Raw genomic sequence first — 9,019 nt, forward strand, 5'->3', positions numbered from 1 at the left:
TACCCCTTGCTGCTTCAGTAGCTAAGACTCCCTCCGCCTTCCCCTGCTACAAAAGCCACCAGAATTGGCAACTCATTTGATGGTCTTACAGAAGCTATCAGAACCAATTGCCTTGTGAGGAGGAGGAAGGGGAACTATCAAGGTGAAAAGTCATTATCTCCACCTCGTTAAATGGGCTCTTTGGGATGTTGCACACTTTTTGCCGTTGAGATGATTTGTTGCTGCTTCTATGAGCTTTGCAAGTGAGTTAAAGTACCTTAAATAATAATGAATGAATAAACCAGCAAACAGCAGATCGTCTGCTTGAAATTCTCCTATAACAAAGACTTGGTTTTCCAGATGGCATAAGAACATGAGAACATAAAAAGAGCCCTGCATCGTGTCCTCACAGTGGCCAACCAGATGCCCCAATGGAAAGTCCATAAGAAAGACCCAAGTACAACAGCACTCTCCCCTCCTGTGGTTTCCAGCAACTGGTATTCAGAAGCATTGCTACCTCCAACTGTGGAGGCTAGCAGCTATCAGTAGCCTTCTCCTCCACGAATTTGTCCAGTACTCTTTAAAAACCATCTAGCTTGGTGTCCATCATTGACTCCTGTGGGAGTGAATTTCATAATTTAACTCTGCACTGTGTGAAGGGGCATCGGATTGTTCCCTGGAAACTCAGAAGGGAGGATGCTGGACCCATCAGATACCTTTCCCCCACCAAAGGCCCATCACTATATACAGAAGGCTCTGAAATGGTATCTGTCAGCGTGTTGGGAATAAGCAGGGGGTATGTCTCTATGGTGGCAAAACTCAGAGCACAGCAATGCAGCTTATATTCTGCAAGTAGAAAAATCCCATATGCAATCCTGGCAATAAAGGGTTTTGAAAGCTGAGCTAGTAAAGACACCAGAGTCTGAGACCTTACAGAGCCACTGTCAGTTATTTATTCATGATTTATTTATCAATAATACTTCTACCCCAGTTTAAAGACCTGAGGGATTTTCCAAAGTCGCTTACAAAACATTCTAAAAACATATTCAAAATCACACTCAAATCTGGTACAAGGACAGAGCTAGGCTCCATCTGCACTATACATTTAAATCAGTATTATGCCACATTAAACAATGATAGCTTATGCTAAAGAGTCCTAGGAGCTGTGGTTTCTTAAGGGTGCAGATAGTTGTTAGGAGATCCCTGTTTGCCTCACAGAGCTGCCATTCCCAGAGTGGCTTAACAATCAATCCCTCTTCCCAGAGTACTCTAGGTACCGTAGCTCTGTTTGAGGAATGTCTCTCAGTTCTCTGAACGATCTCCAGTTCCTAGGATTCAAGTTTGCAGGCAACAAGTCCTCTGAGGCAAGGGACTGGGACAGAGCAGCTGGAAGTTATTCCGGCTGTGATGGAAGCAGTCAGAGCAGGGTTGATGAACCTCCAGCTGTCAATATACTCCAGTTCCCATCAGGCTCAGTGGGCATGGCAGATGCTCAGGGATGATGGGATTTGTAGTTCAGCAGCACCTGGAGGGCCACAGTTTTGCCCCCAGGGCACAACAAGTGATTTTATTCAGAAGGTCACAGTTTCCGATGTGAATGTGATGAGCAGAGGCTGAAGTTAGTGGCATACATCCAACCCCCTCCAGAAGTTCCATGCAAGGGTAGCCAGCGTGACTTCTGTAGCACATGGCTCCTTTGCCAAAGGGAGCGTTGTCCTTTGCGAGCAGATGAATGCTCAGAGCGTCTGTCTCTGCAATGCTGGCGTAAAAGTCATTTATCACTCATCACAGGTGATGCTGCAGACTTCCACTGTCTTCCAGTTAATGCTCTCTCTGAGTGCACAATAATTAATTAGCCGGCTATTTCCAGCTCGATTACAACCATCCATCATCGCTCCCAAAAATCACACAAATTGCCATCTGTAATGCCCACTTAATATTTTGGCTCAGAACGTCAGACAATATATGAAGTCATTTGCTGCCGAAAGTTAGTAAATTTGTCGCAAGGCTGTAAAATATTAATTGTCCTGTCCTTTCCTTTACTTCTGGAGCCTACCTCCGCCATTTGTCTTGGTGTAACAACCCCATATTGAAATGCACTGGGTATCCAGGGGTGGGTAGCCTGAATACAAATGCAGAAGGCAAAGCCATTATTAACCTGGCTTCTCCTTCATGCTGGCTGTGGGGCATGTCTGCACTGTCTTCTTGGGCACCAGGAGGCCAAAGAATCTCACTGCATTCTCAATGGGCAAATCTGTCAATTTTGGTTTTGCCAATCTGAAGCTCAGTTCTCCACATCTCCTTTTGTTATTATTTAGTCATGTACAACTCTTCATGACCCCATGGACCAGAGCAAGCCAGGCACTTCTGTTATCCACTGCCTTCCGCAGTTTAGTCAAACTCATGCTGGTAGCTTTTAGAACACTATCCAACCATCTCGTCCTCTGTCGTCCCCTTCTCCTTGTGCCCTCCATCTTTCCCAGCATCAGGGTCTTTTCCAGGGAGTCTTCTCTTCTCATGAGGTGGCCAAAGTACTGGAGCCTCAGCTTCATGATCTGTCCTTCCAGTGAGCACTCAGGGCTGATTTCCTTCAGAATGGATACATTTGATCTTCTTGCAGTCCATGGGACTCACAAGAGTCTCCTCCAACACCATAATTCAAAAGCATCAATTCTTCGGCGATCAGCCTTCTTTATGGTCCAGCTCTCACTTCCATACATCAGTACAGGGAAAACCATAGCTTTAACTATACGGACCTTTAACTAGCTTTAACTTTAATTAGCTTTAACTATACGGACCACATCTCCATAACAATCTGCAAATTCGTTTTTTGAAAAGTCTTCATGCAAATTCCTTGGTACTGTTGCACACACCCCGATATCTGAGAGCAGCAAGAGACCCTAGGGGTCCCAGCACATGCCCAGTTTTTTAGTTTCCTTAGAAAGAAGAGGGCTACCGATGACTACTATCCACGATAGCTACAGTTGGTGGCAGAAATACTAATTTATGGAAACCACAGAAAGGGGAAATGTTCTTGTGCTTGAATCCTGCTTCCTGGTTTCCCACAGGCAACTGTTCTGCCACTGTGAAAATAGGATATGGACTAGACAGGCCTGATCCAGCAGGCTCTTCTTATGCTCTTAATAAAGACTGTGGTGTCTTTGGGAGTTGTAATCCCAAAACATAGGCTGAGTTTGCCTATGCCTAGGATAGATGGTTTTATTTACACATATATGCAACCTGAGTATAGGATAGAGGGGCTCACAGCATTACTCTCTGGCAGATTTTGCCTTCCCATTAGGTTCCAAGGAAGATCCCCAAGCCATACCTTTGGGTCCAGCACAGAACAAGACAATCCTCTGTGTCTCCAGCTTCCAGCATTAGCTAAAACTCTGTCACACAAATAGCCCCTCTTGGCCTATTGTTCTCCATCCTAGGATATCCTGGCATCCAGCCAGGTGTGGTGGGAAAAAGCCCACCCATTTGTCTCTATGGCAACAGATCTCACTCTTTAAAGATGCTGATGATGGGTACTTGGCTGAGCGGCCAAGGCTGCTACCTTCACAAATGAACTAGTTTGACTGCTTCAGCTGATTTCCTCTTATAGATTCGAACCCCACAGATAAAGAATCAGAGTTTTGGAATGGACCCACAAATATCTTCCAGACTGATGACTCCCCAAAGAATACACTCCCCCCCCCCAATTCTTCATAAAATAATTAATTTTACTGTTATTTTCAGAAATATATGCATATTTGTGAACACTTCCTCCCTCGTATCCATGGTTGTGTATACATGTTTGGAAACTGCTCTGCAAAATTTGGAGAAGTGTGAATTTGGAAGAAGGACAGTGTTTCAATTCATGTATTTTTTCATAGGATGTGAATTTTGGTAGATTTGCCTTTAAATGCAAATGGAACTGAATTTCTCCCCCACTCTTAGTAGTGGCCTGTGAGGTGGGGAGGTAGCATACTGTGATCTCTGCTTACCATAACTCTCTCATGCCAAATTGATAAACTCATTCCCAGTGACCCTGACCCTATTCTATAAAAAGCATTATTCAGAAGAGTGGTTTGCATGACTTACTAAGGAACACGCTAGGGTTGCCTATTTTTATTTTTTTTTAAAAAAAGTTGTTGAGCTTTTTCTAGTTTTTGATCTATTTTTTTATTGCCAAAATCTACACTACCAACATGGGCTGCTATATGTCCAGATTTTCCTGGACGTTTAAGCAATTTCTAACCAGACGCTGTTTACGAGGGCTGAATACTGGCTATGTCCAGGAAATCCCAGGCGTATGGCAACCCTGGAACAATAAAATTCAAAATGCTAACAATGTGTTCAAAATCCAATGGAAACTATTTAGCTTAATCAATTTAACAAAAGTGATTAACTTAATCCAGTGATGCCAGCTTTTCAAAGACTGGTAGTCATTTATACAGCCAGTGACCTCCTGTTTCTTAGTAATCCCACCTCGCCGTGGGATGGTCCCACCCAATTTGGGAATCACTGGTGTAGACACTATTGAGTTAGATGGATGATCTGACTCAGTCTCAGGCTGCTTTCCACATTCCGTTCAGGAAGCGGCACTTCCTGCTTTGCTGTCTGAAACGATACAGTCGACTCTCCCACCTCGCCTGCTTTTCATTCTGCCGCCTGCCTACCCTCAGCTGTATCAAACACACTCCGAGCTGTGCTCTCGGGGTGGTAATTGTTCTTTGTTTGCTTTGTTTCCTTTTGTATTTCCTTTCAGCCGCAGGTAAACAGGTAAACAGAAGAAAACCAGCTGAGCTAATCCGAAAGCTTACTGGGGCTTTTGCAAGGGGAATAGAGGAGGCGGAAGGAGAAATTTCATAAAAATAAAGCATTTATTTATTTATTTATTTATTTATTTATTTATTTATTTATGGGCTGCCTGAGCTTTTCATCTCTCTGCCCCCCACCCTACCAAATTGTCAGCTTTTCCTCATATAGCTGTTTGCTCCTCCAGCCATCACTGCAATGAATCTGAAGGCAATCTGAAGGCAGCTCTGTTTAGGGAAGTGTTTAATGTTTAATAGATTATTTTATTTTAATATTTTGTTGGAAGCCGCCCAGAGTGGCTGGGGAAACCCAGCCAGATGGGCAGGGTATAAATAATAAATTATTATTATTATTATTATTACTAGAAAGAAGGGAAGACTTGATTACCTTTTCAGGCTGTTGTTTTCAAGCCAATTTGGAAAGATGGGGAGGCAGAGGAGGTACCCCTCTTTCCTTCAGGCCTGTAGCTTTATATAGGACTGGATTGCACAGCTGTAGGGCAAGAGGTAAGTCCTTCATTTCAGTGCTAATGCAAAGAGCATAAGGGACCTCTGCCTTTTATGTAAACCAATTAAGATTGCTTATGCTTCCCCCATGGCCTTCATTGCCCCCCTTCCCTGCTAATATATTTGTCACATTAAAGCCTACAGCAGATATGCAGAGAGAGGGAGAAGTGAGCTAATGAATTGCAACAGACTGGTCCATCCATGCGACAAGAACAGATGAGTGTCAAGCAGATAACACCACCAGCCCATCTCCTGACACTTATTGTTTGTCTTTTCCGCCTCTGCCTCTTCTGCTTCACCTGTAGTTCAGGTGGAAGGGCAGGTGAGTGAGCTGTTTCCTTTGGAGTGCTCTAGGAGGAAATGAAAGGAAGCACTCTGAGATGAGCATGCCTTGACACCTTATGGTCAAGGGTGGACATCAGGCGAATGTTCTAAAAGGAGTCACCAATATGATGCTTCCAGCAGAGAGGACAAAAGCCCTTTTGCCAACATAATCTGAGGGGGTGGACCCTGGGATCACATCTCATGTTGCAGAGAAAGTTGGGGTGCAGGTTTTGAATGGCAAGTGGCTGTGCTCAGCCTGAGAGTTCTGACTCAATGGCCTTGGAGACCAGTGAACAGCACAGCATTTCTCAGGGTCCCCCAAGCTTTGGGCAACATGTATTTTATGAAGTTCTTTCCTTCTTCAACTAATCCTAAACTCCACCTATTGTTATACCAAAGTGAAAATCACAAATCCTGTAAGGTTTTTCCATTTGGTGGCAATTGAGGTTCTGGCAGGTTCTGGATTGTATCCTCTATACAACAAATATGTAGGCACACATATTCCTCTCCACAGTACATAGAGGGAAGCTGATGGGAGGCCATTGAGGCCACCTGAACCTCAAATGACAGAAGTACTCCCAAGCTGCGTACCCACTTCTTCAGAGGAAGTGTGACCCCTTGAAGAGCAGGGTGTCAGGAGCTTGTCCTACACTCAAGTAGGACCCTGGCAGAGACACATGCCCGAATGGCATGTTCCCTCCCTCCTGGTCGATCATTCGGGAGCTTCAAAAGCTTTCTTCTGCCCGAACATCACAGCGACGGATGCCAACAGACATTGGTGCACTTAGGGATCCACAGAGTCTTTGTAGCTTGCGTAACAGAACTCAGCAACTCAGCATTTTGGCTAATCTACTTTATTTACATATTAACACACACGGAGCACTGCAACATGGCTCCCTCTCTCTCTAGCATTAGACAGCAAAGAGAAAGAACAAAGGACAATAGTCCCACTTCACAGAACACAGTAACACAAACATCCTGTCTCCATCGCTTCCCATTTTGTGGAATCAAAACAGACACCATCATGTGATAGACAACAATCTCATGACTGCAATCGTGGAGAAGGAATTCTAACACAGGCAACCACCCACTAACTGTGCCTCTGTCATATCAGGATTGAATTTCAGTTTGTTGGCTCTCTTCCAGTCCATTACCAGGACAAGAATGCAGGCCAGCACATCTACTGCCTCACCTGCAGATGTAAAGGAGAAGTAGAGGTGTAACTTATATATACAGTATCCCACCTTTTCCTCTAAGGAGCTCAAGGTGGTGTACATGGTTCTCATTCATTAACCCCCACAACAACCCTGTGAGTTTGGTTAGGCTGAGAGGCAGCAGCTGGCCCAGGGTCACCCAGTGAGATTCAAGACTATGGATTAGAATCTTGCCCTCTCCTAGGTCCTAGTCTGACATTCTAACCACTACAAAACACTGGCTTTGTTGGCACACCTATCCTTATTCTCATCAGGGCTCTTTTTTTCTTTTCTTTTTTTCTTTTGCTAAGACTGGAGCTTGCGTGATTACCTATAATAACACCCCCTCCCTGCTTTCCACATAGAACATTAGCCTGGCATGGTCCCTTGCTAAGTCATTTCAGCTGGCTGATATGAAGAGGCAAAAAGAAATTCTTTCTGAAGCTGACATCAAAGATGATAGAAGATCAAAAATGTTTTAAAGGGGGGAGTATTAAAGGCAGGACCCGAAGCGATGCAGCTAATGAAAATGCAAGAAAGGGGCCAGGGAGGAGGGAGTTTAAGGGAAGGATGTAGAGATCGGACCCTTTTGTCGAAAACGAGTCTGTTTACTTAAGAAAGTACGCATACACCAATCCAAACGGTCGGAAGGTGCTATTAAAACTCATGAATTCAGATGAGAAAGTGATTTCTATTGGGATGTAAATTTATATTCATGAAAGAACTTTGGCGATGAGGATGATTTTTAAAAACCAACAAAACCAAACCGTGGAGAACCTTGTTTCTATTCAAGGTGTAGCAGGCTGACACTCGCATCTCAGAAATAAAAGGCGGCTCCCATCACAACACCAGGGTGAATATTCATAGCTGCTTTTAAAAAAACTGGTTTCTGTGGGCTATTTCCCTTAACAGCTCAACGAAGGCTCACATTCCCTCTCTTTTTCCCACTCCCATCTTCCACAGCCCCCCTCCCCAGAATCCCTTTTTTGTATGTGTGTGTGCCTATCTTTTGTGCAGAGAACAAAGAACATTGCATCTCCCCCCCCCCACCTCTCCATCTGAACAGATTTAATCTCTGATGCTTAGAGGCAAAGGAAACTCTGCGCAAAACAAAGACACACAGCATTTTATCTGCCATGTCAAGGTTCATAAAACAGTTATTCCTCTCTGCAGGGCAGGGGGGGGGGAAAGAGGGTCGGGGAATAAAAAAAGAGAAGTTTCCCGGTTTGGGCACAGGGTTGTTAAAGAAGGTGGCATCTCACAGAAAGGAATCTGAGTAAGAAATGAAAGTTAAGGGTGCATTTAGATGTGGGGAACATTGCACTGGTTTTTCTGACTATTATGCTAGTGGTTCTCATGTTCTGTTCACACTGCAGGACCTGTTGCATTACAGAACAGGCTTTTGGACCAAGATACCAGCATGTTGTGCTAAATCCCATTCACAGCAGTGGGTGTAGTGTAGCACAACAGTGAATATAATTGGACAACATCATTACTCCTCCATCCTTTCTACACCTGAGTGCTTCGGTTTCCCCGTGAAAATGACAGGAAATAACTGCATGCCAGCACAGTACCCCAAATTTCATCACTTTACTCCCAAGGTTTTCTGGGTCAATGGGGTTGCACATGGATTTTTTTTTCCTGGAACCAATAAACACAGCTGGGGGAGAAATTCAATCCAGTTTGTATTGAAAGATGAACCCTCTGCATCCTCTGAAACAATGTGCAAACCAAAACACAGCTGTCTCTGAATTTTGCAGTTTGGTTCTCTAGCCATGTAATGCATACCAAAATGTATATATTGGGGGTAAAGTGTACATACAAAGACCTATGTTATTGAAAGCAACATATAAAAATGCATTTTATTAGGGGAAAGTGCATTGCAAAAAAAAATTGTATATTAGGCAAAACTGCAAAAAAACGGTTTTAGGAGAAATTTGCACTAATACTTTCCTGAGTTGTTTTTTTATAAAAATATTGTGTTTATTTTGTTTTCTCTTATATCTTATGTCCAAGTGGATAGCTCAGTTGGTTAGAGTGTGGTGTTGATATGCTAAGGTTGTTCCTGCATTGGGTGATCCTCGGGGTCCCTCCCAATTCTACAATCAATGATTGTCTTCTAAAATCAATGAAAATAACAAGAAGGTAAATGGAAAATAATAAATGTGGACTGATCATGGAAATGTGGAGAACTGGATTTAAGACTGGAAAAAA

The 9,019-nt window shown here is 43.6% G+C and overlaps 1 long non-coding RNA gene across 1 annotated transcript; it reads left to right on the plus strand.

Annotated features, from left to right (window-relative positions):
- The first annotated feature begins 5,175 nt into the window (after positions 1-5,175).
- LOC309377163 lies at positions 5,176-8,477 on the plus strand. The gene is made up of 3 exons (XR_014171451.1): positions 5,176-5,288; positions 5,426-5,610; positions 8,182-8,477. It is a non-coding gene; the product is annotated as an uncharacterized lncRNA (long non-coding RNA).
- The last annotated feature ends 542 nt before the right edge of the window (positions 8,478-9,019 follow it).

This window comes from Podarcis melisellensis (assembly GCF_964234715.1).
Source record: "Podarcis melisellensis genome assembly, chromosome: 8".
Classification (NCBI taxonomy): domain Eukaryota; kingdom Metazoa; phylum Chordata; class Lepidosauria; order Squamata; family Lacertidae; genus Podarcis; species Podarcis melisellensis.